The 27500-nt window shown below is 35.4% G+C and overlaps 3 long non-coding RNA genes across 4 annotated transcripts in view; 1 reads left to right on the forward strand and 2 right to left on the reverse strand.

Annotated features, from left to right (window-relative positions):
- Positions 1-27500, reverse strand: part of LOC149133139 (uncharacterized) — an 81674-nt gene that overhangs the window by 47090 nt on the left and 7084 nt on the right. The window lies entirely within an intron of this gene.
- The window catches only part of LOC128249172 (uncharacterized), a 62810-nt gene continuing 48754 nt past the window's right edge, over positions 13445-27500 (forward strand). For both annotated transcript variants that reach the window (XR_008265268.2, XR_016243901.1), the window contains exon 1: positions 13445-13721. This is a non-coding gene — a long non-coding RNA (uncharacterized LOC128249172). The remainder of the gene's footprint in view (positions 13722-27500) is intronic.
- LOC106884482 (uncharacterized) lies at positions 15606-20874 on the reverse strand. The gene is made up of 3 exons (XR_001411248.2): positions 19494-20874; positions 16492-16555; positions 15606-15849 (listed from the first exon to the last, which is right to left on the reverse strand). It is a non-coding gene; the product is annotated as an uncharacterized LOC106884482 (long non-coding RNA).

Raw genomic sequence — 27500 nt, forward strand, 5'->3', positions numbered from 1 at the left:
TTTGATTCTATCGCAATGTTTAATTTTTTCTTTCATTATTTTCTTTCAATATAGAAAACAGAAACAAACACACAAGCACACGCTTACTCAGTCATACATATACAAGCACACACACACACCTACAAATGAACATACATACTTACACACATATATACATACAGAGACGCATCAATGTGTGCATATGTATATGTTAATGTATGGTTTATTTTGTATATTTAAATTCCAGGTCAAAAAATTGTTTTTCTATTTACTTTCTGATCAAATACTAAAGCGAACACAGATCATTGTTCTTGTTATTTATCTCTAAGTTAGCCACGATTTAGTATTGCAACCATGTCCCAACCATGTTTTTTTTTTCAGACGTTGTGTATCTAAAACTAAATCATTATTAGGTCTCCTACCTGTTTCGTATTTAAGCGGCGGGCTGTGTGGTGAGAGATCTGGATGCTATTTCTAGCCAGTCTTGTTGTTTCTAGTCCAGGCTTCCTCGTTTACCGATGGCTGAGATAATATTTCGGGCAGGGAAATGAATTTTACACTTTTGGTCAAAAGAGGACGACGAGAGATTTGTATGAGACTAAAAGATAAAATATTGGAGAAAAATAAAGAACATTCGTTTCGGTCGGAATGTCTTGAGTAATCATTTACACAATGGTAATTGCATGATTATCATAGCGTAAGATTATCGCTCCTATGCCTTGAAGCAATTTGAAGAATTATTTCTTTTTAAGTCAGAGGCGAAATTGCAGCATAATGCCAGTTTTAGAGAGCCCCCGGGATTGGTATGATGAGGATGGGCCGTTTTAAGAAGCCTGATATTGGGCCAAATGCTTACCAGAAATGACCATTCAGGTGTAGTTAAACCAGACAAAGTATTCTATCGACCACAGTCCTAAGATATGAATCGTCACTCCAACAAATTTCCAAACAGTTTCCTGTCAAATTTACCAAAAGCCGCGGCAGAATGCGTTCGGAACCAAATAAATGTAAACGAAAACTACACAGACATGTCTAACTCCGTTGATGGGTTGCAGTTTTTTGATGAGAAACAGAATGCCCATGAGTGTAGCGGCTGCAATGACATAAAGTATTATTTTTTGGAACATAACTAAAGGTTATCTATCGCACGTGAATTTGCAATACTACAACGTTGAAATAATCTTTGACAATAATGAAGGTAATTAAATATAGTTAGTAAAGTCGCTATTACCGGGATATGTCTGAGATTTCTGTTTTATAAATAGAGATACTGTAAAGATTACTATATTGATGTGATGAGGGTGATATACCGACACCCTTCACGTTAGTGTTAATAGATTTATGATAATTACTTGCACGTTTTTTTCTCAGTTCCACATAATTTGTGATATAAGATAGAACTAAGAGATCTGGCTGGAACACAAATGCTGTCTATTCAGATGTTTTTTTTTAGGATATCTCGGAGTACACTAACACGTGTACACTTAAATTTTCCAAGAGAGTAAGCAAAATAAAAGGGATATTTATGGTTTTAAATCGATACAATACTTCTTGCCAAATCTGTCTGTTTGTAAAATAACTTTCGGCTTAGTTCGCCACTCTCGCGTTCTACACTGCTGTGGTTGGGAAGCAAGCTTCTTCCCACACAGCCTCATATATATGTATATATACGCACACACATAACATGCACGTATACACATGTGCAATATGTGTGTGTGTGACCGTGCGGGTGTACATGAATGTATGTATGCATGTATGTATACATGTATCATATAAGTATCTTAGATGGAATGCTGATCGCTGATTCATATCTAGAATATTTGCTTATATGCATCATAAATGACTACACGAATATGATGCGTAACTATTAAATTGCAATATCATCCTTCATACATACGAAATGTATAATGATTCAATTACACACACACAAAACATACCCGCGCAAATAAACGTATTGCTGCTGCAAACACACACACGTACACACATTCACACATATACACAGAGACACATACATACATAGACATATAGATATACAATTAAACATTTATGCATAAAATAAAAATATACATATATCTAAACGCACATGTACATATATATGCTTATGTATGTATATACGTACACACACATATATACACACACACACACATACACAAACACACACACACATATTGGTAAATGTTTTAAGAATAGTGAATATATCACATCATTAAATTTATGCTAATTAAATGATAAAAGAATGCTGTCTACAAAACTGCGAGCTGAGATAAGTTTGTGAACAACATATTCAGGTAGTAGATTTTCCTATTTCCTGCTTTAGACATTTTGGCTCCACAGATCTGTTTCATACATATGGTTCATGTTATGAAACGTCATGTATTATATTTACCACACAGAGTTCATCAATTTACTTGAAATAAAGTAAAATTGTTGTACATATCTCTGCTTTCCAGATGATGTTGTATACGAAAAGGACATTCATTACAAATAGCGACGAAATAATTTGCGTGGTGACATTGAAACTAAAAACATGTCTGGTTTTGTAGCTGGCATTAAACTAACAGAAACCAAAACTATGGGTAAACACGATTAAGTCTATGTGTACAAAAACTATTTTATTGGAAACCAAATATGTGTGTGTGTGTGTGTGTGTGTGTGTGTGTGCGTGCGTGTGTGTGTGTGTGTGTGTTTGTGTGTGAGTTTATGTATGTTGAAATACAAGCTTACTTGAAACCATACAAGAAAACGTACAGATACACACATATACATATGCATTCCTTCCTTCCTATCAACCTACCTACAAATTCATTTCTCTCTCTGCATACAGACGTGCATACACACGTATATACTTGCATATCACTTACACACACACACGTACACACACATGCACACACGTACATACTAGCGATGTAGTTTGATACTTAGCAATCCAATAACAGTTGAAAAACAAACTACTACTACTACTACTACTACTACTACTACTACTACTACTACTACTACTATTACTACTACTACTACTACTACTACTACTACTACTACTACTACTACTACTACTACTTCTGCTGCTGCTGCTGCTACTGCTGCCGTCTCTACTGCCACCGCCCCTGCTGCTGCTATATATATATGTCTTTGTGTCAGTCTAGTCTGTTGTACTTATATGAAATGATAACAATAACAATGAATATAACAATAATAGTTCTTTCAGTTATGAAAGAAGAATAGGAACCTCTCGGGTAAGTGCACTAAAGGAGACTGCGTCGGTTGGTAAAGAGCGAACTGAATGACTTTAAACGATTTAAAACTATTAACACCAAGTCAATTCCAGTTATGGCGTATAGTTTCCAGATCAGATCGAAACTTATACGCGTTGGAAAGGCTGTGCTAAGAAGCTTCCTTCCCAATCACATGGTTTCTGGTTCAGTCCTACTGTGTTACACCTTGGACAAGTGTGTTCTACTACATTCTTGGGTCAGCGAAAGCCCTGTGAGACAATTTGCTAGACGGAAACTGAAAGAATCACGTCATCTATTTATCTATCTGTCTATCTATCTATATATCTATCTATCTATCTATCTATCTATCTATGTTTTATGTATGTGTCTATCTATCTATTTATCTATCTATTTACATGTGTCTGTGAGTGTCTGTGTTTGTTCCGCATCACTGCTTATCAACCGGATTTGGTATGTTTATGTCTCCGTAACCTGGTTCCCCGCAAAAGTGAATGACAGAAGATGTACCAGGTTAAAAAAAATTCATGGTGGTGCTCCAGCATGGCCGCAGTCTAATGGATGAAACAAGTAAACGATAACAGATAAAACATTAAAATATCATGAAACTAGACAGTGAGTTCGCAAAGAGCATAAGACGCTGTCCCAGCGGAGAGTGTCCAGTCATTCTCTCCACCCACAAATTTAATTATTGTTACAATAAATTTTCAAAATTCATCAATTCCGTTTTTCGTTCCATTTCTCTGTTCCTCATGTGACACCCACTCCTTCTAGTCTTCATTGTCTAAACCCATATTGTTTCGACACTTGAACTCTTCCCAACATTAGATTCACAATTAAGTAACTATTAATAACTAGTTAGTTGGGGAAAAAAACACAAAAAAAAACACCAAACCCTTTCAGTCACTATTATAACACCATCTGCATTCCAAAGAGCAACGTTCCATACACATACTCAAAGCACACATACACACACACACACACACACATACAACAGATAGGCAGATATAGTATCAGTCAGTTTATGGCAGTGAGTTGATAGAGTCGTTAATACGCCGGGCAAAATGCTTAGCGGCATTTCGTCCGTCTTTACGTTCAGGGTTCAAATTCCGCTGGGATTGACTTTGTCTTCCATCCTTTCGGGATCTATAAAATAATTACCAGTTGAGCTCTGGGGTTGATTTAATCGACTTAACCCCTCCCTGAAATTTCTGTCTTGTGCCAAAATTTGAAACCAACATTCGCCGAGTTTACATAAGAAGTCAGCATCGTTTTACTGATAAAATTCCAACTTACTAACACACTGATTTTAAAGTAGGTGCTTTACAATGTCAGTGAATGGAGGGTGATGTCTGCCTGCCACTTATAGGTTTTCACATACCGGAGCGGTAGTTAGAACTTAAAGTACTTCACATTAATGTCATTAAGCTGGGGAAGAAATTGCAGAAGTTTGCAAATATACATTGAAGAAATTATCTAGCGTAGTTTGAGTAAATGATTAAAAGAATGAAGTGTTAGATATATCAAAGTTGAGGAACATATATCGCGTATCTACGTGTGGAGGAGGTGACACGTAGTTATCTAGTCAATTGAAGATGAAATGTTTAAGGAGAGGGCAATTGGAAAAAAGATAAAGAAATAAACGTGATTGATGAATATTGGCCCAAGGGTCTTTGCTCAAGAGCTAGATTTTCTCTTTTGTTCCAAATACAGTGTGCGTTGCAGCAGCGTCCATATATCAAACAGAGGTGAAGAACTGGATCTCACAGAAATCCTAATACCTTTTATGGTGGATTGGTAATATTATGTATGGCTGGTTGTCGAGAAGGATGAAAGGATGTTTGGGAAAGTTACAAGTCTGCTGTCATGTCAAGCGTTTTAGTGAGGTGCCATTTGTAATATTGTTTTCTTCAAATAGTCCGTTGTTGTTGTAATTGCTAATTACTTGTAAAAACGATGTGTCAACAGGTGAACATTGAGTGATGTACATTGAATGGTGGTCACAAAATATCTGACTAAGAAACAAAAAGTGTAATCTAGAACAGTGAATAGTAATTTAATTTATTTGTTAGTGAGTGTTGCTAGAACTCTTTAATACAATATTAAGTTAGATTGGTTGTAAGCTGTTGGCACTTCTTCAATTGATATGAGTTACTTAAGAAAGATATGAAATAAATGAAGTGTCAGGCCCGCGGTCACAGCACACAGGCTGCTACACGGCGAGCATTGGTATTCTCTCGCTTTATCGATCAGGTAATTTACAACTCAAGAACTCGGGTATGCTGTCAAATTGAGAATATATTCAAGTTATCATCCTTTAATATGCCAATAATAATTTTTGGAAGCAATTTGTGCTTGTAAATGGGATTTTGCCAAGAATGAAGATGGCAGTAACTAAATTTGTGGATAGTGTTAGTGTGAGAAATACAATTGATTTACATTATAGAAAACATACACAACAATAGTTTGTATAGAGAAAAAAACCCGTGTATAGATATTTATGTCAAACATCTCTCTGGCGGTTTCGTCTGCTATTAGAAAAACATGTAATATACTTTAGGATAATATGTTGTATAGAATATATGTAAAACATTATCCAAATCATATACAAGTTTCTATTGTAATCATGAGCATCTTGACTTTTTCCCCTCACATACTACAAAACAAATACAAAACATGCTCGCGTCATTTATATATATATATATATATATATATATATATATATATATATATATATATATATATGCGTGTGGGTGTGTGTGTGTGTGTGTGTGTGTGTGTATGTATATATGTTTACATAATATATATATATACATACATGTATGCATACACACACACACGCACATATAAATATATATCTGCGCCCTTGTGTGTGTGTATACTGATTGCATTGTGCTGCATTAAGAAATAACCTTATCAAACACTGATGATGTATGTTGAATTTTTATGTGATATTCCCATAAAACTGGGATATGTACATGCAGTTAGTATCAGGGTTGAGCTAATGTTTGTCTGAGACTCCTGTATGTCAGATTGATTTTCAAGTAAAATACACATGTTGTATGTATTATATATGCTGTTGCTTGGCGTGTTGGCATTTGTGTACTTCACTCTCCTTCGCATAAAAATATATTCATATCTTTATATATTTTGCTAAATCACGCTTAAATCTCTCTTAGGAAATAAAAAAGAAAATTATTTTGACACACGTTTGTTACCGATATAAATGTGCAAAATAACACACTGCTACATATATGGGAATTATTTTTTCTCCTCATATCACAAGGAAATCATATTATGCATTATACGTAGAATGTCTTGCGTTTCAGTCAATGTAGTCGGATATGCAATGTTGTGATACTCGTTCAAGTATGTTCAGCGTTGATTTCAATCCAGCGAAGGTAAAAGAATATGTTATGTGTTCCATAATGTCCCAAACCAATTATGTTATGATATGCTCTCTCCCTATCTTTTTTCCTCACTTTCTATGTCTCTCTCCCCTTGAATCTCTTTCGCTCCCACTGAAACTCTTTCTCTCGTTCCAGCTGATACAACTTGGATGTTTCACAGATGGAGCTGGTAAAGACCACTGGCACTCAGTGTCTACCCAAAACCATTAGCAAAATCATAAAATTCCAAGATAAAATCCTATGTATTACGAATTCATCTCTAAATATATTTTAAGATTAAGAAATCACATCAAGAATTCTTCTTGGCTTGCAGCTTATACGTTGCCAACGAAATATAACTTTTGCATTTGTCTCCAAAGAGTTGAGTGCTCAAAACATGACCTATTGGTCCCGTCAACGGAAGTTAACTCAAGACATGAATCAATGAGCTTGTTAACGGTGATGAGCTCCAAGAACGTTATCTCTAAGGTCCTCTAATTCGTTATTGCTTCCATTAGGAACATTCTAATCATTCTCTGCTGTTATTGGAAGTTTCGATCATTATCGGAATGAAGATGTGGAAGAGAATATCTATGTTGGAACAATGGATTGTAGTATAGATGTTCATATAAGCAGAATAAAAGCAGGAAATGAACTCGGCTAGGCAACCGTTTGTCCTCCGATTAATCGGCTGTTTCCCGTGGTTGTAAAAAGAAGATTAGCTAATTCGCTTTGCCTTAAGTTACCAAATAGAGCTTTGTGTAAATACTTTTGCCACATACCCATTGTCAACCAATCAAAAATTACCCGTGTATTGAATAGCCACCCTTTTATCGCAAAAGGCATTCACTATGAATTCCAATATTTATCGCTGCCTAAACTTTCTCAACTCGTCACTTGTTTCATCTTAATATGTTTCAAATAATTGTTGTTGTTGAGTGAAATCAAACAAAGTAAATTTCATGAACTGGCAGTCAATATTCGAAACACTCTATAACAGAAACAGACTTGAAAGACTTTCAAACACTTATTTCTCACCATTTTTTTCTTTAATGTAAGCATTTTTCATAGCTTAGAACTAATAGTAGAATAGTTAAGGAGCATTTGAAGGCAACTAATTGTCATCCATATATCTGACCCGTTCAGCGACATTACAAGTGAAATTCTGTTGTTCAGTGACGTCTTTAAGAGTTTCATAGACACCTCTAGCCACAGCATACTGACACGCGAAACCCCTTTCCTTTCCTCACCTCCTAAAACAATAATTTGAAAAGGAAGCGTTCGGATACATTATACATAACTGAAATTATCAATAGAATGGCTTCAGGGAAGTCGAGCAAAATTGTTTTTCCCTGAGGCAATCTCTTCAAAAACATATTGATATGGTATCAACAAACTCGGAATGCCTCGAACTCGTTTCGTAATGATCCCCAATATTAGGTGTGTGCTGTTAGCAGCTCCACATTTACCTCAGTCACACACAAGCCATTGTCTTCCCAAATGAAATACTATACTCCTACTGGCATGTGATTTGTCATACTCTGGATTCTCTCACAGATAATACGTTGTGGAAGTATGTGTTTTGTGAGTATCGGGAGATTTCAGCACTCTCGCTATTAATGTTGTCAATTTGAACATACGTGGTTAAGTAGCCATAACATACATATATGCATGCTTGTATACGTTCATATAAAGTTATATATAAGTATATGTATATATGTACACACACACACACACACTCACACACACACACTCACACACACACACACACATACACACACACATACATACATATAAAGAAGTTTCAAGATGTTATTGACTGATTTCCCCACAGAATTTACTATAACTGTTCAACTTGAAACAGTGGCGTTTGTTAGAATTAACAATGCTTCTGCTGTCAACTGTACGGTTGTCGAATCACACATTTTAGCCGTTTTCCATATATTTCATATCGTCAATATTTATTTCACTATGTTCCATGGATTCTATAGGGAAGTCGTTATTGCATTTACTATTCTTCATGCTATAGGATTCAGATTGCCAGAGGATCATGAATCATGGATTCCTTAAAGGTTTCTTGAACAGTTGTCACAGTATATCGACCAAATATTTCCGTGCGTAATACCTTGTTTTGTTTGCGTCATTAAACTTATTTTCTCCATTTTGTATTAGAAAGATATCGGCATCATATAATCCTCTTTCTTAGAATTTGATACAATATTAATATGCCTTAATAGTTTCCCAAATATTATTTTGCACGATAGCTTTAAAAAGATTCTGTAATTTCTACCTTACGTGTACCTGTCATAATATCTGCCTTCTAAACCAGATTATCTCTAATATAATACCAGAAATAATTCGATAGTAAAGAAATAGATCCTTAGGACTTTCTCACTGTGGTGGCGTTCAGTAATGCAGCATGGAAATGATAGTGATCAAATAATTGTATGCCATTTAGAATTCGTTGCATGGCACGGAACAGTAGCTATTTAATCGGTGATGGACAATGTTCAAGTCGGAGACGTCCTTGTTTATTACTTGCGTAATTTGAGTCACCTTAAAGATGAAATTCTTCAATCTATTGGTCAAATGAGTTGGAATTACAACAGTGGTGACTACCTACTTCTCAATAAAGACAGAATAATGGTTTCAAATTTTGCCACAAGGGCAGCCATTTTGTGGGTGGTGACGAATCGATAACATCAACCCATTGTTCAACTGGTACGTATTTTATCGACTCAGAATTACTGGTGAGCGTTTCGTCTGCCTTAATAGGGATAAAATAATAACAGAAAAATAAATGGGAATTTTAACCTAGATGATGGCAGAGTATATTCATATGGTTTACGGAAGTTGTATAATTTGGGGGGTAAACAACGAGTTCATATTCAAAATGGTGATTGGCGTCAGTATTTCTAAATAATCATTGCCTTTTTAATGACAGCGTAGAATTTATAACGCCGTCATTCATTATTTTGGTCTTATTTGACTACCATATTGAATACTTATATTCTTTGTCTTGCTTGTTGAACTGTTTGACATCCAACATCGCTTGACATTTTATACCCGAATGTACAGACGCTGTTTGCTCTGCTGATCAGAGATGCATTATCCTTCATTCTTTTGATTCTGTAATCTAATATCAACGATCAGATTTGTAGGAACTACATTAAATCGGACAGATTGTCGAGATTCTCCGACAGTAGAATACATATTGCAGATGCAGTAAGAGATTTCTCCATGGATACATACGAAATACGGCTCACCACTCAATATGAGCACCTACTGAAGCAAAAGACACTTCTATGTTCTAAGATCTAATCTTGTCTTTGAAGTGTTTGTAACGAGGATTACTTATTCGCGAAATTACAAATATGCGCTGGTATGTCACTTCGGTTAGGCAATATTGTTCTGGCTTTGGTTGGCCTAATGTTGCATTTTCCAATTCAGTAACTCAGATTTAACAGACGAAATAAACATATATTTAGCTCTACACAATTAGAAGACATTATTCAAAGGTCTGTAAGAACGAAGCAAAAGATTTCTTACAAACAAAATACTGTGGATAATTATTTTGAACTTTTGCCATTCTTAGTTTTTCGATTAATGATTCTATTTCATTTTCATGTGTCGATGTTTCTTCAGCAATATTTGATTCCATTCGAGCATTTTAATACGCTTGCATTTCATTTTAGTCTTACACTCTTGAGATATTTTCCTTCATACCTTTTCAATCGATGATATTGTTTCTCCTTCTTGTTCTTTATCTTCTCTTTTTCTTTTAAGTATTTTTACCGCTTGTTTTTAGAGATTGTGCTGCAGCTGCTTCATTAGTTTCAGGTTGTTACTTCACAATAGCGTTTCTTCTTTTCTAATCTACGCCAAGTATTGAATTCTTGTGGTAGATTTTTGCTTTGTTTATTCAAGTAAAAGTGGACCACTTCGAGTAGAAAACTCCTTCCAGTGTGAAGCAATTACCATTTATATATTTCTTCATTTTCCCTGCGATTCACTTTTCTTATAATTTGAGGAGATATTCTTTAGTGTTGAATTGGTTGCATTCTTCCATCCAAGGTTTCTATATTCAGGAAATTTGTGCATATTTCGAAATATAATGCTTTTTAACAAAACGAGTATTAAAGTTCGATAGGTGGGACACTCAGTCATTTACATCATAATAGGATTCTCAGATTTAATATGTGAATGTAACGGGAATTCTCAACATGGAAATTGAAGCATTGACATTTTACCATATATATGTACACACACACACACACACACACACACACACACGCACACACACACACACACACACATATATATATATATATATATATATATGTGGTGGGGGGGGGGGTATGTGTGTATGTGTGTGTGTGTTTAGATAAAAAGTCTGATGTAGGTGCAGAGTAAGTTGGCGAAAATAGCACTGGAATATCTTAGAGTACTTTTTCAGGGTATGTTATTAGAACTGAAAAGACTCCACAAATACGATGTCCTCAAGCAAGCAGGAATACCAAGCATGTTTGCACTCCTCACACAAAGATGTATGAGATGGCTTGTACATGTTAGTCGTATGGAAGATGGCAGAATCCCCAAGGACATACTTCGGAGAACTTGCTAGGAAAACTAGGTCTGTTGGAAGACCATTTTTATGGTACAAGGATGTCTGCAAAAGAGACATGAAAACCAGCGACATTAATATTAGCAACTGGGAAGCGGTTGCCAGCAACCGTGGAGAATGGCAACGCACCACACAAGCGGGTACACAAAGGAGTGACAAAGGGAGAGAGGAGAAATGGAAAGACAAGAAAGACGACAACAAGAAACTATGACATTACAACCAGCCAAGCAAAGTCTTCGCTACATCTGCGTTGCCTGCCAGCGGGGGGGGGGGGGTGTCCAGGATAGGGCTACACAGCCACAGCAGGAGATGTATTAGGGCATGAAATATAAAAAAAAACAGACTGGATTATTTCATGCGCAACTCCATAGTCTCCCGAGACAAGAAGGATGCTAACAATAATATATAGATAGATAGATAGATAGATAGATAGATAGATCAGCTATTTTATTTGAAACGTATGTAGCATGGATATAAACTGAACTCATTCAGTGTTTGAACCTCGGATTTGCAAATTGAACTGGTGGCAGAAACTTATGTGGGTTACTGTGCCATTCGCTGGACAATTTAGGCAACCGAGCTTTGTTCCAACGGAGTCCTCACTATGTGTTCCCCTGCGTCCTTTAATCCCTTTTCCTTCATTACCTCTCTCACTATATGGTTTGTGTGCGTTTATGTATGTGTGTGTAGAATGGCACATGTTTGCATGTATATACATAATTGTATAGCATCAACACTATAAATGTAACATAATCAAATAATGAAATAAAAAAAAGCGCACTAAATAATTTAACTATATATTTTCTTAGCCACAGGATTATAGCAATTACCGAGAACGTCATTGTTTTTATTTATCTCACCAATTACCAAGAATATTGTTGAATTCACTTCATTTATTGTTATCTGTTTCAATATGTAAAACTTGTATTGAAATCTATTGAAAATATAAAATATGTGTATTTCCGGAGTTCATTTCTTTTTGATTTGGTATTATAGTTTCAGGCGTGCAATGATTAAATTCATTGTTCCCCAGTTTCAAAAGTACTTGCTATAGACCAATAAAATTATTGCTGCAGTTGCTTGAAGAAAATATCGTGGTCCTTGAACTCTAGTTTCTTCCATTTATCGTAATCATAATTATGGCTAAGAAAGGTCTTTTGTTCTGTTGCAGTATGTTGCAGTAATTTTAATTGCTTCTTTCTTCTCTACGTTTCAGCATCTTTCAACATTGTGTATGTTTGTATAAACAAGTATTAGCTTTCCTTTACACACATGTTGCATTCTCTGTGGCGTATTATAATTCCTCATGTGCTTATACTTGTTAGTTGCATAGACCCTTTAGCAACATTATATCAGACGGTTTTCTGACATTCAAAACGTACAACTGCGTAAAATTGACATATTATATTTCAAGGAATTATCGTTGATATTAAAGTTCTATAAATTTTCATAAAACTATTTCTACTATTTCAAATTATATTCAACAGGTTACTCTCTTTGTGAAATAAAACATAACGTTTTAGACTTAATTTTTCCAGTCACACGTCGACTGCATTCCGGTTAATATCAAAAGCTATTTCACATTACTTAATCCATTTTCTCGCCTTCTTTCAAAATTTGTGCTCACTTTTTATCATTATAATTGAAAACCGAAATGTCATTCAAAACTTCGTATATTTAGTAAATATTGATAGAAATTCTACATAGCAGGAAATTGAGATACATTTCTGGTGTTTGAAGACATTAATGAAAAAGAAAGAGAAAAAAAAATTAATTACAGCCAACTGAACTTTCGAAAGGGACTTTCGTGTCAAAATTCGTCAAATTGATATCGAACGAATATAAGATGGAATGGTGGCGAAGAAATATAAAGTATGATAGAAAAATATTTAATCAGTTGAAACAACTTTCCTTAAAAATAACTAGTATATTAGTGGTTTTAGCAGTTGTAACAATAGAACGCAATTTCGATTACTTTTTGTAAGAAAAATAATCTTCTTAAAACAAGTGCTACTGATACATGCATATACGTACATACACACACACATACATATATATAGTAAAGAAATAACACACACACATACATACATATATATATATATATATATATATATATATATATATATATATATATATATATATATATATATATATATATATATTGTTAGGAAATTATAAATTATTAAACAGGAAAACAGTTTTCATGCTGCACTGTAAGGGTGAAGTCCATTGTTAAAATGGGGGACGCTATAGTTACTAGCCAAAACTCTGAAACTATGACAAATTGGGTAGACCCTGGCAAACTTTATAAACAGAGATAATTTTAACCTTCCCCCTCCCCCACAATTTTTTGTGACTGTTTATTCTGTAAAGTTTTTCAATTGAATTCTGGAAGCTATGATTAACTGCCTGCTTAGATTATGCACTTAGTGTTAGGCATTTATGGATTTATGTTATGCTCCAAGAATTTCTGTCACATCTGGGTGAATACCAAAAAATCTCGTAAGTTATGCTATATTATTTATGTGAATTTTGGACCCTGCATTTGTGAAGGTTGTGTAGTAATTTTGCTAGCTATTTTCTTTTAAGATAAATGTTAAATTTTGCATAAATAGCTAAAGGGTGTATGAATTTAATTTTTCATTTAGCCAATTGTTTTGTACTAGACAACTAACTGTAAATTTCGTCAAATGGTTACTCACCTGCTTGTATGAAGCAGTTGTGTGTGAATTTCAATGAAACTAGCATTTTGTCTGACTATTTAATTTAACTATAATTATTGATGTAGTCTGGCAGCCGTTTTGTGTCATGAACTTTTAGTTTAAATGGTTGCTTTGACATTAGATTTAATTATGTTTAGGTTCAAGGTTCGAAACCCAAGGTTGAATGCCGACTTGATAGAAGACAGATTTTATAAAGTCAAGGTTCGAAATCCACTATCGAAATTCGATTTTCGAAAACCGAATTTGTACTAAAGTGGAAATCCGGATTTTATGAAATCCAAATTTGTGTGAGTCTAATTTTGGTGAAACCAAAAACCAGGATATGGACTTCGAATTTCTGAACTGTATATATGTTACCCTTGTAACTTTTGACTGACTGGATGTCTGGTGTAGCATTTGCTGTTGATTCGTGTATATATTTGTTTGTATGTAAGCTCTTTTTATGCTGACCATCAATATTTTACAAAACATTCATGGTGTAGTGTCGTTTTAGAATTCACCCTATCCACGTTGATTCTGTAAATTCGCGTTATGGCCACCAGGCAGTAACAATATATCTATATATATATATATATAGGTAATCTTCAAGTTTAGGGGGATAAAAAAATAAATAAAAATATTCAAGGGAAGTAACTGAACGTCTTACCAGTATTCTCCGTACATCTCTCTTTATAAATAAATCACACACACGTGATTTGATTGACGTTAGGGTTAGGGTGTGATTTATTTATAAACAGCTAGAAGAAAACGGATATTACTGGTAAGTCGTTCAGTTATTTCTCTTGAATATTTTTATTTATTTTTTTATCCCCCTAAACGTGAAGATTACCTATATATATATATATATATATATATATATATATATATTTAATAGTTTTTAGTAGGTTTGTGTTAAGATAGTTTTTAGTAGGTTTGTGTTAAGATAGTTTGTACTAGAGTTTCATGTATATGCTATAATATTTTAGATTCATAATTTCTGTTTTAGTTGAAAATAATTTCTGTGTAACGCATTGGACAATTTTTTTCTGTACTCTCGTCGTCAGTAGTCTAGAATATATTTCTTATATTGCCGACCACTTACGTTAAGAAACAGTCTTGCATTTCCTGACGTTACTTTGAAAGAAGTACTGATGTGTCTTGAAGCGTTCATGTGACGTTGTCTTCGTGTGATTACACTTTACAACTCATACATTTTGCTACATATGCCACCATATCTATAAGACACTCTTGGTTAGATTTCGAGACATTTTATCAAGGTTTCTATATTTCTATACGTGTCAAATTTAAGGTATACCAGGCTATACTACTGTCTTGCCTTCTCTAAGGCATTCAGAATTGGACAGTCTATAGTGATCAGGCAGACAAGTTGCTTGCATATACGATGAGACTGCTGATAAGAATTATGAATATCCTTCCCTTTAAAGAGATTAGGAACGAAGAGATCGTACGGCGTGCTGGTCTGCCTCTTATGATGGAACTCCTCATTAATAGAAATTTACGTTGAATGGTGACTTACAAATCATTATTTCTTTACTGAAATATTCCACCCCATGTATCTGTAAACCGCACTTCCTATAGGTTGATGTTTATCAGAATAGACTTTAGTGTAAAATAATGCGAACTGGGAAGTTACAAAGATGAAAAAAGGAAAGAGACTACATACTGAATTACTGAAATCGTTTTATTCATTTTACTGATCCTGCCATACCATTAACATTACAGCAATCTGTGCTGGACATGATTTAATCAAATGATTTAATCAAGCTTTTGGTTGAGACACATTTTAGCATACTTGCAAGGATTAATGGCAAAGTGACTCTCCACGGAATGCATGATATTTAGTTTATCACATTTCTCTCTCTGCTCGTTTCAACACTTCACTGAGAATTACCATTAATACCTAATTCCTGAAACAACAACGATGACAGTTAATAGCAATAATCACCGAATTTAAATCCCGTGATTTTTGCAATGGCTGTACACACATTGAGTAGCATGTGTAGATTATATTTCGGGTTACATAAAAGAGACTAATTTTTATCTGATGCTCTAAACACTCTTTTCTGTGAATTTAATATCGCACAATAACATGTTTTAGCTGAATGCTTTTATTCTTTCAAAGAACTATAATAGAAATTGGGACTTATTTCATAGGTAGAATTGGTTCATTTATCTGAAAGAATGTTCCAGTCAGTGAATGGTTTCCTAAGTCTATGAAACAGTTTTAGAATACAAGACAAAACTAAGCTATTAACGTATTTGAAAAGCATTCATAGTATTTGTGTACTTTCACTTACTACAGCAGGCATATCAAGTTTAGAGTTTGGGAGATCTGTGAATGAATCATTTATGTACTCGACAAAGGATAAACTTTTAGACATCTAAAATTATTGTATTATTGCTATGCAAAATATGGAATTAAACAAATATTATGGGAGCATAACTAATATGGACTGGTATAATAAAATGATATACTGATGCATCAATATTATAATTGATAATCTGAGATACATTTAACAAGGTAACAGGGGAAAATAAAATATAATTACCTGAATTCATAATGAAACACTTTCATTCGAATTGAAATCACGAGTGAGCAACTTTACAATACCTCTGTATTTTAAACATAGAAATATGTACAATAATACATTTTAATGTCTTGAATAATTTAAATTACGATGCGATATTATTTTCGTATATCTAGAATGGCTCTGAATTTTAACTTATAAGTCGTTACCTAAAATAACACGATAATCCTCCTCAGACGTTTGAGGAATCATATTGTATAGACATTGTACTTTGGCCTGAAGTTAATCATCTTGCCATTTTATAAAAAGCAAACATAAAATAATATATATATATATATTCGGAATTTTGTACTATTTTATTTTTGTTAGATTTTGAATCTCTCTGCATGCCATAACAGGGATATAAGAATAGAAGAATAAATCCCTTAGGTGACGTTTTATCATGAAATATTAAATTTTTATGATCCCAATAATTAATTTCAGTATAATAATGTTTCACTGGTTTCCATAACAACGTGATTGACTGGAATTCCAATGTGTAGCAAATGTTTTCATATATTAAAAAGGTGTCCTGAGTATTATGCAGCAACCATATATCTACCAATTTATTGTTCACGCACCTTTTCTCCATTTCTCTGTCTGTCAGTCTCTCCCTCTTTCTCTCTTCAAGGGGAGATAGTCCAAGCACTTGCATTCATTTACATCCAGAGACAACGGGAACTCAATTTCCCTGTGGAGTTTTCTCTGGAGACTTCGTGACCTCCGAGATAAAACACCTAGCATCAAGTGGACTGTTATCGAAAGGGTGCCACTATATTTACCCTCACCCCTAATTGTCAGCTGCATATCATCTTCCAGCCCGCAGTATCCATCAACAAGAAATATGAGGTATCGTAACGCTGTCAACAAAGACACCCCCCCTCTGATAAATATAAGCCACTGGCCGCCGACAAGCCTGATATACTTGTTTAGTACCATCCACCCCTAGCACCACATGCACCAAGGTAAACGTCACAAATTAACCCCCATGAAAACAGTACCGGAATTCACCACCAATCTCCTACATTTCTCCATGCCTGTCAACCTGCTTACTCTCACCCCATGTACATCACTCCTTGTGCATGACGACACGAGTACATGTGTGCGCGCTTCTGTGCGTGACACTGCATGTGTATCTGTTTACCATTTGCATACGTTTATGCGCAGGCGCACGCGCTTACATACATATGCAACCGTACGTGTACATGTATGTACACGTGCACACTTGTCTGTACTTGTGTGCATATGTACATGAAGATATGTGTGCATATGTACGTGTATGTGTGTGTATATATACATGAATATAAAGGTGTGCACGCGTCCGTTCGTGTGTGCGTGTGTGTATGTGGGTGCGCGCATTTGTGTACGTGTAAGTGTATGTCCTTGTGTGTGTATCTGTGTGTCTTTGCGTGTGAGTGTGTGTCTCCGTGTGTATCTGTGCGTGTTTGTGTATGTGTGTGCGCTCGGATGTGTGAATGTACATCTAAGCACATTACACACTCGTATATGTACAGATGCATACACCCAAATATATGAACATTTACATGTACATATATACACATATACCGGCTCATCTAACTCCCTTTTCCTCCAGTCACACGGCCGATTTCCTGTCCACCACGTGGTCAATTTCCTATAAGGCATGCGGTAGTTTCCAAATAATTGTCGCTGAAATAGCAACACCAAACTGTTATACCGAGTGACCTTTCTCCACCAGTCGCAGGTTAACGTCTAGTAGTAATCATTGACTCTCTTCAATCGAACTCTCATTCAGACTCCAATGGCTGAAGACTCACCACAAGGTTGAAACCAAGGAGTCAGTGTACCAACGGGTCTGAATCAAACGCTTGGTCCCTGGGTGTCAATCGAAGGACAGTGCACTCTGAGGACATATAGCGAGAATAATAAAACTCACACATCCAGTCAACATCATGGTGTTTGGAGTGATCACTAGTGATGTCGATATTATGCCTCCATTCATCTTCCCACACGGCCTCACATTCAACACGGATGACTACATCAATTGCCTGGAGGAGGTAGTATTGCCCTGGGTCTAGAGGATGGCTGTTGGGGGATCTTGAATCTGGCAGCAAGGCTGCATGCACACCTGCAATGGTTTTCTCAGCTCTGCTGGTTGTAGGTCTCCCAGAACGTTCGTCAGTATCGACATTTTTCGGCTATGTTTGAAACGTCAGAACCACTCGTATACTTATGTACGGCTCATACACTCCTCTCCATACACTTTCTGCAACTTTGTGCAGGCATCTGAGCTGAGCTCGCCATGACAACCTTCTCAATCATGATCAATGCGGCGATCACATGCAACACTCACCTTCTTTTCAAGCCCTACTGTAAACAGCGGAAGTGAACTAGAACGTTAAAAATGTGTGCGCATGAACAGCAGAGTTCAAGATCAATCAGTGGGAAGCGGATTCACTCTGCGTGATTTAGCTACGTTTCTATGGCAACAGCCAGGATACTTATTGATCAGACCTCGTATGTTTACGACTCATATTTCTCGTCTGTTTAACACATATCAGAATAAAATCATTACTCCTATTGCTTTTTGCGGTATTCAAAAATTTTATTGAAATATCCTGCCATGATGAATTAAAATTCTATTGTTTTCGTCCATGTGTGGTTATCACGTATGCACCTCTTAGTATGCATCTACACATGTCAGCTTCAGTATCACCCAAGCAAATCACTGTGACTGTAATGTTCACTAAATTTCTCAGATAGTTATATACACAAGTAAAGTTCTATTTCTCACGAAAATCATTGGCATATCGGTGGGTGAGAAAACTTCGACAGTTTTTCTATTGTTTATAAAATAGCAAAATATTAAAAAACTATTTCAGTATACAGTACACTGAAATATTCTTGGTCTCGTTTGAAAGTCACTCTTTAATCATCACATGTAACGTCTATGAAAATAATGGTGAACAAGTAATTTAACGATTTTTTAATGGAAACGTACTTACAGAAATATCAAGCCACGTAACATTTACACATCGATATGTTTTACTATTTGAATTTCGGAAATATCTATTCATTTGGTTTTTTGTATTACCAGCATTTCTTGAAGGTAAAGGAAATTCAAAAGATCCAAAATATCAATATCAGAACAATCGGTTTGAACATACAAAAATTGCAATTCAAACAGGAATGGAGATATATCCATAAGGCAACGAGTGTCTTCATGAAATTATACAGATATTATTGTATATGTGTTCTTATTATTTGTAAGAGAAACTCGCCTGGAGCGGATGCGTAGGGTTTTTTTTTTTTTTTTTTTTTGGCAAATGCAGTTCGACAGCAATGATATGTCATAAGTCTATGACGATTGTTTAGAAATGTTCCCAGTTAAGACTATTTAGAAGAACCTTTTTCAAATGTTTATATTGCCTTAACAGATAATTTACAAAAGACAACGGTGGGTGTGATTAAAGAATTTCTGTGTGTTATCCTCAGGGTTAATTAAAACTTCTATTTATTATCCTTAGGATTTATTTAAAAAGTTTTCTGCGTAATGGTTGTGAAAGCGCAACACTTTTCTATAACATTTGAATGATAGATTCATATAACATGTTGCATTCGATGGTATTCTCAATTAAAGACCAAAGATATGCTGCTATATACCTAAGACTTCATGTTATGGTGCTTTGCACTACAGTATACTCCTCTTTATGTTTACATACGACCATTTTATTTATATAAGCCGAGTAAATATTCTTCTCTATGTATATGGTATTTGTGATTGATTGCGTTTAAGAGTCTGAAGTCATGCCGAATAAAGTTTCATCAGAAAAGCCAACTTAAGCTTTAGCTGAAATGTCTTAGGTGTATCAAAAATATCTAAGATATTTCTCGTCATATAGAACTATGTTAAATAAGGCTTCGCTTAATACAACATAACACAAAGCTGCCTTAACAAAATTTTCAGTATATTTCACAGCTGACATCAAAGTTATTCCCTGTAAAGGAATTTAAAACTAAAGAATCTATCGAGGCAGATTAAATCATTGTGTTCATCTTCTTATCACGGAGGACCACCTATGTTCATTCGGATTAAGATCTTTTCTGATACTGGTATCAACCAGTTAAGGATTATAATGATTTAAATAAAAAAGACAAATAAAAAATTAAATACATGCGAAATGCTTATAGATTTACCCCCAACAGTATGTATATTATACACGATAGCATTTTCAAAACAAAATGCAATGCTTATTGTGTGTGTATGTGCCTGTGTGTATAAATATATGCGTGTGTTTGTGTGTGTGTGTGTGTGTGTGTGTATTTGTATGCCTGGATGTCTGTGTGTGTACCTAGTAAATGATCACATGAGATATGGTGTGCATGCTGAAGTGTGATGATGCTGTGCATTCAATGTATGGTGATGAGAGTGTTTCTGAAGATAAGTGTGAATGCAGTGGGGGATGGGCGAGTACATATTATTTGGTGAAATATGTATTTGGTGGTGTGAGAGAGAGGCATCATGGCGTCAGTGGGTGTTTCATGGTTAAAAGTAGTGACGTTAATAAAAATGTGTGCAGTAATAGAGGCTTCGTACTCAAGAAAAAACAAGAAGCAGCACATCTCCTCTGTGTACATGAATGATATTTCATTGTCACCTTTAAATTAGGAGGTATTGATTATTATAATTGTGCAGCTCTTGACATAATGAAGGCATTAAGTATTAACAAACAGAGCTAAATCCTATATAATATTCACGTTGTAAAGTGACATTGGTGTCAGCTATGTATTCTAAATAAGGGACATGGGAGTTTTAAATTCACAAGATCAATATCAATATACTTCCCAGAAAAAAAAAAACAATTTTAAGAATATTATTGCCTTTTGCGGTGGAATGAACACATATCATATAAATATGAATATAGCGATGAAGAGCATCACACATTTGAGTAACCGTACAATATATAACACAGAATACACATTACATCGAATGTAATAACAGAAAAAGTTTAAACATATAATTTAAACGGAAAATCATACACGGGAAATATCCATGGTTGTCAGGAAAGAGAACACTGACTGCGTCTTAGTTTTCCTTCAATAGAAAATTGTTGATGGTGATGGTGCAGCTGGTTAGTATTCTGGGAGATTGGGGTTGTTACTTTTGTCGTTACGGAGATATCCCTCTGTGTCCTCCAATCGCTTCTGTTTCTGTTCCCTGTTTTTGTGCATAATATTCATACCGGACAAAATATTCACTGATTGCATTTCCTGCCATTCACTGACAATCACATCGACGTCTTTTCTGTGAACTCTACTGGGAACACTTCGAGGTTCAAGAGGATTAGAATGTGCATTAATTATTCCTCACCTCATATCTTCGTGATTTCAGGTGTGACTTCTTGGCCTTATTGTCGACAAACTAATACCAACCTCATTCAGGCTTGAACCGATGCTCGCATTTTTCTACCTAAATACTTTGGCACACGTATATAGGAAATTGTATGACATGTCTTCTGAGATGTTTACTTGCTTGCTATTCATTCCTATTACGCATATAGATACATACAATTGGCTCCGACAATTTGAGGTGCTCTTACAAACCAGGATCAATGCTAATTGTAATCATTGTTTCGTTTGTATGAGTCTATGAGTCTCTAGAGACATATTTAATTTCTCTCTCCCACTCCATAATAAGGTGTCTTCGAAGAATACTGAATCGCTTCGTTACATACTGACCCCATTTTTTGGTGTAATCACCTTTGACCAATTTAGAAGTGACGTTAGCCAAAAGTGACAATTAAGAAATCTGTCTTGACAGCTACTTCAATCAATAAGCTTTCTCTGTATAATGTCATTAACGCTAATTAAATTAGTCTGTTTTTGTTTCATTATAACAATATTCTTCTCCTATGTCTATGTTATGAAAAAACGATTTTTTAAAAGTTTTGATGAACGCGTCAGCTTTTACAGTCGTTTCCATTTTCTGCATGTTGGCGGGCGGTGTGGGGGGCGCATCGTTGTGTTGTGGTAGAAATCTTTATATACAAATATAAAAGAGAAAATCAAAATATTAAAAGTTCCAACTTGCTTATTTATTTTCAAGAAAATATGCCCCAACGTTGCTCGGAAGATTCTGCTTTGTATAATACAAATGCGAGAAAAATGTTATTTGATAATACAATATCGAAATTCTACCAGTTACCAAGAGCCGACAAGAAACGGGGTTCAAGAGTGCTACAACAAGTAAAAGTACTATTACTATTATTATCATTATTATTATTATTATTATTATTATTATTATTATTATTATTAAGTGAGCGAGCAGGCACGATTGTTAGCGCATTGGACGAAATACTTAGCGCTATTTTGCCTGTTACTATGTTCTGAGGTAAAAGTCTGCCTGGGTCGACTTTGCGTTTCATCCTTTCGGGGTCGATAAATTAAGTACCAGTGAAACACTAGGGTCGATGAAATTGACAATCCCCCTCCCCCGAATTTCAGGCCTTGTGCCTATAGTATAAAGTATTATTATTATGGAACTGCAACCACAGTACCATGTCTACGTTTCACCAATTATCTTCTATCTTGTGAACTTACAGAATTGTCAGTTCGTTCTCTACGCCCTAAAATACTGCTGCTACCAGCAAAGATATGCTCACTTCTAGTGGCCCCTCTGCTACATTCATTTTGACAAGCTTCTAACCGAGATATGTCCAAATTAACCCTAATTTCTCTCTTTCGATGGTTGTTGTGGCGTTTTCTTTGTCTAGTTCTTCTGTTGCGAACCGTTCATCCCCGGCTGTACCAAAGTGTCTCCCACGGGCAACATAAGTTTTTGAGTCTTAAACCTGTCTCGAGCACTCTTAGGTCTGGGTCTGCGTCGCTCGAACCAGTCTCCTTGTCTTTAATGTTATACATATATATAATAAATAGAAACATTTCTAAATCGGTCAAAGAGAGGCATTCGGTAACAGTTCTTTAAAGACTATTTGCCAACATATTGTGGTTGTCCTGGGAGGGACGATTGTCGCTGTTGTTTAACCATAGGTAATATCGTTTCCAGCTGGTAATACGACACATTATCTGTATCCATATGTGCCAGTCGTGGTAATAGTAGTGATAGTGGTGGATACTGTATTTGTGGCATTTGAAAATATATCTTGCTCGTCACTGCTTCTGCTGTTGTTGATGCTTTCGTTGTTTCCGCTGTTGCTGCTGCTGATGCGTTTGCATCATTTCACGACGGCGTCGCCTCGTCGCTTGAACACAATATAAAAGCGATTATTCCAACAATTGTCAATTCCCGCGATTTCGGAAGCCATATTTGATATATTTGTTTTAAGATATTACATTTGCAAATATAAATCTCAAAATTCGCTCTTTAAGGCGAATTCTCTCAGGAGCAACTCGCCTCACTTGTAACGAAATGGATTATTTAGTTAAAAGTTCAACAAAACTTGGAATAGCAACTTGTAAAACAACAAGTTTTAAAGAAAATTTACGAGTCACGAATTGTTATTATTATTATTATCATTATCACACGAAAGGATGAGTCTCCTCTCGTATGACGATGATGATGATTATAATAATATAATAATAATCCTTTCTACTAGGAGCACAAAGCACGACATTTTAGGGGATGAATCCACTCGGTTGGATCGAGCCAAGTTGGCAACTCGTACTTATTTTATCGACCCAGAAAAGATGAAAGGCGAAGTCGACCTCGGTTGAATTTGAATACAAAACGCAGTGACGGGCGAAATGCTGCCAAGCATTTCGTTCAGCGCGCTAACGATTCGGCCAACTCACTGTCTTGATAATAATAATAATAATAATAATAATAATAATAATGGAAACTGATGACGGGTATCATATCAAGCACCATATTTAAGTACCTCGATGAGAACGATGTATTACCAGTGGAGCAAAAAGGGTTTAGACATGAGAGCAGAGGAACGAAGGATTAATAACTAATCGATAAGGCTATCCTGGCTGATTGCAAGAAGAGACACACAAATTTGGAGTTGGCATGGGTGGACTACTGGGAAGCATATGACATGGTCCCACACTGGTGGATTATTGAATGCCTTAAACTGCTCAAAGTCGGACATATGACCGTGAACCTAATGCAAAACACAATGACGACGAGGCGAACTGAACTCCCAACATGGGGAGATAAGCTGGGGGTGGTAAATATTAAAAGAGGAATTTTTCCAGGGGATAATCTCTCCTGTTTGTTGTCTATATACTGCCACTAACGAGCGTTTTATGAAAGATGCGTGTGGGGTGCATACTAGGCAGGGAGAAAGTAAACAACCTGCGGTTTACGGAGGATCTAAAAGATATTCGCTAAGACTGAGAAAGAAATTGAGAGTTTGACGGCAACTGTACAGATGATTAACAAAGATATTGGTATGGAATTTGAGATCGAGAAATATGGTGTAATGATTCCCAAAAGTGAGAAAATCAGTAACAGTCATGGGATCAAGAAGGAAAGTGGTGAAACTATAAAGGAAGCCGGAGAGAAAGGATATAACTACCTGGGTATCATTGAAAGAAACAAGATGAATGAACACAAGATGAAAGTAATGGACAGGAAAGACTATTTGAGAACTCAGCTGCTGCTACACATATTTACACACGCATCACAAACAATATATAATAAGCTTACTTTCTTTCGGTAATCCTGATACGGTATTTCCTCTCACTGCTTATAATTTAGAAATAACTACTAACGTTATTTTTTTTAGATGTCCTCCTGTCAGCGATACAGTTTACACATTTATCTATTCCTCACGTTACCCAATATCTGGTAAATGATGCAATCAGATATTTATTGTCGATTCTGGAACTTAGAATCTTCGCAATTTATTCGTAATTGTTCTTAGATAGAAATGGATTGTATTAAGTGTAGTGAAGCTACACTACCGTCGGTAGTTGTTATGTAGTCGGGTGTATTGTGAAATCAATTTCCCTGTTTTTTTTTTGTTTTTTTTTGCCCTTCATCCGCTGTTAGTTTATATAACACTAATGTGGCGTTGTTGCAATCACCTTTAACCACTTCTATCCTAATTATATCATGAACATACTTATTATCGAAATCATAATATTATCACACTAGTAATTATGTATTCATATTTATTATCGACAATATTTTCATGTTTTAGTATGTCGACAAATAGTTGACTTTCAGATCAAAGGATCTCAATATATATATTTATCATTTACGTTAATTTGTTCTGATATGCAAGATACAAACCATTCGATGGTTTATTTTGGGTGGTAGTAAATTAGCTATATAAGATGTATGCCTATATCTGCTCTAATTTTACAGATAACTTCATCAGCAACCTGCAGCTAAAATATTGTATAAGTGGAAGATGCACATATTATATTAAAGGAGTGACTGTATTGAGAGAGAGAGAGAGAGAGAGAGAGAGAGAGAGAGAGAGAGAGAGAGAGAGAGAGAGAGAGAGAGAGAACAGGTATTACTAAGAAATAATTTGAACACATCCTTTAAAAATAAAAATCAAATTAAATTTCCGTAATAAATCTTACATTATACGGATAGATGCAGAGATATGGCAAATTATAAAATATTTCAAAGTAGGTTTTCCGTGACAGAAGTTAATGAACCTGAGCGAACATTCGGTATAGGTGGTGTACGTGATTAAAGCGCGAGTAACATGATTTATGACCGGAGGTGATGATTAATGACATAAACGTTAGCAATAACATATACATCATATGTGTGTCCTTCTTATATATGAAGAGTGACATGTAAACTTATAAATATTTCATACACATATTATGCACTATATCAGTATATATATATATATGTGTGTGTGTGTGTGTGTGTGTGTGTGTGTGTACCTATATATTCAGCGTGCGATGGGTGAATTGGCGTCATTTAATATTTTAAATTTCACGCAAGCGCAACATGTGTTTTTGCTTTTGTCGACTACACAGTATAGAAGGGTCAGTTGGTCACCGTCTGTGAGAAAATACAACACAATGACACAATTCTGTCAGGAATTTGGACACATGTTGTACTGCTTGGCGCCGAAATAATCTCCAATACGAATATTTTAAAGTGTTTGGGTGTCAATCTGATGACACTGCAGAGGATTCGAAAAGAGTTGAATGAGTCTAATGGGGATTGCAAAAGTACGGCAGCTCGAAAAACTCATTCTGACAACTGTGATAAGGAAAGACTCCTGAATTTGTTGGGGAGATCCAGGCCATGATTGACAACGATCCTTCCAAGTTAATCAGGTCTATCGTTAGGGATATGGGACTTTCAGGCTGGTAGTTCATTAAGATATTTGGTATTCCTCGTAGAAGATGAGAAATAGTCAATCTTTATCGCAAGCCGTCCAGGAAAAATGGAAAGACCGCACTACGAAGCTTTTGAACAAACTCAATCATTCCTCCCATCCGAACATGCTTTAATTTCTCTCAGACGAAGCAGCTGTCAGAGGAATAGTGGAGAGGAGGGTAGGCAGATGAAGAGAGGAGGGGAGCTGAGCCCATGTGATGCAAAGGAGTTTGTTGGGGAAGATGTGCGAAGTGAAGGGGCCGGACTGGAGTCACCGGAAGGCTCGGAGAATAGATATTTACGCATATATATATTCACATATATATATATACATATATACATATTCATATACACATATATATATGTGTATTGATATATATATATATATATATATACATATATATATATGTATATATATATATATTCATATATACATATTTTTGTGTATATGCACACACACACACACACACACACACACACATATTTGGATTGTCCGCTGATTAGCACGTCAAAATTCCAAAGCACGTACAATTGGTTTGTGAGGAATTCTCTGGTGCAAGTTATTTAATTGCATGACACGAATCATCATGCATTCTTTATAAGTTTGCTGCCGATATTTTTATGCGTCCTACGGGCTATCATTGCAGCACTTTAATTAGTGTTATTCTACAAAAGCAAGTAAATTGCAATT

Source organism: Octopus bimaculoides, chromosome 12 (assembly GCF_046866305.1).
Source record: "Octopus bimaculoides isolate indiv1 chromosome 12, ASM4686630v1, whole genome shotgun sequence".
NCBI lineage: Eukaryota > Metazoa > Mollusca > Cephalopoda > Octopoda > Octopodidae > Octopus > Octopus bimaculoides.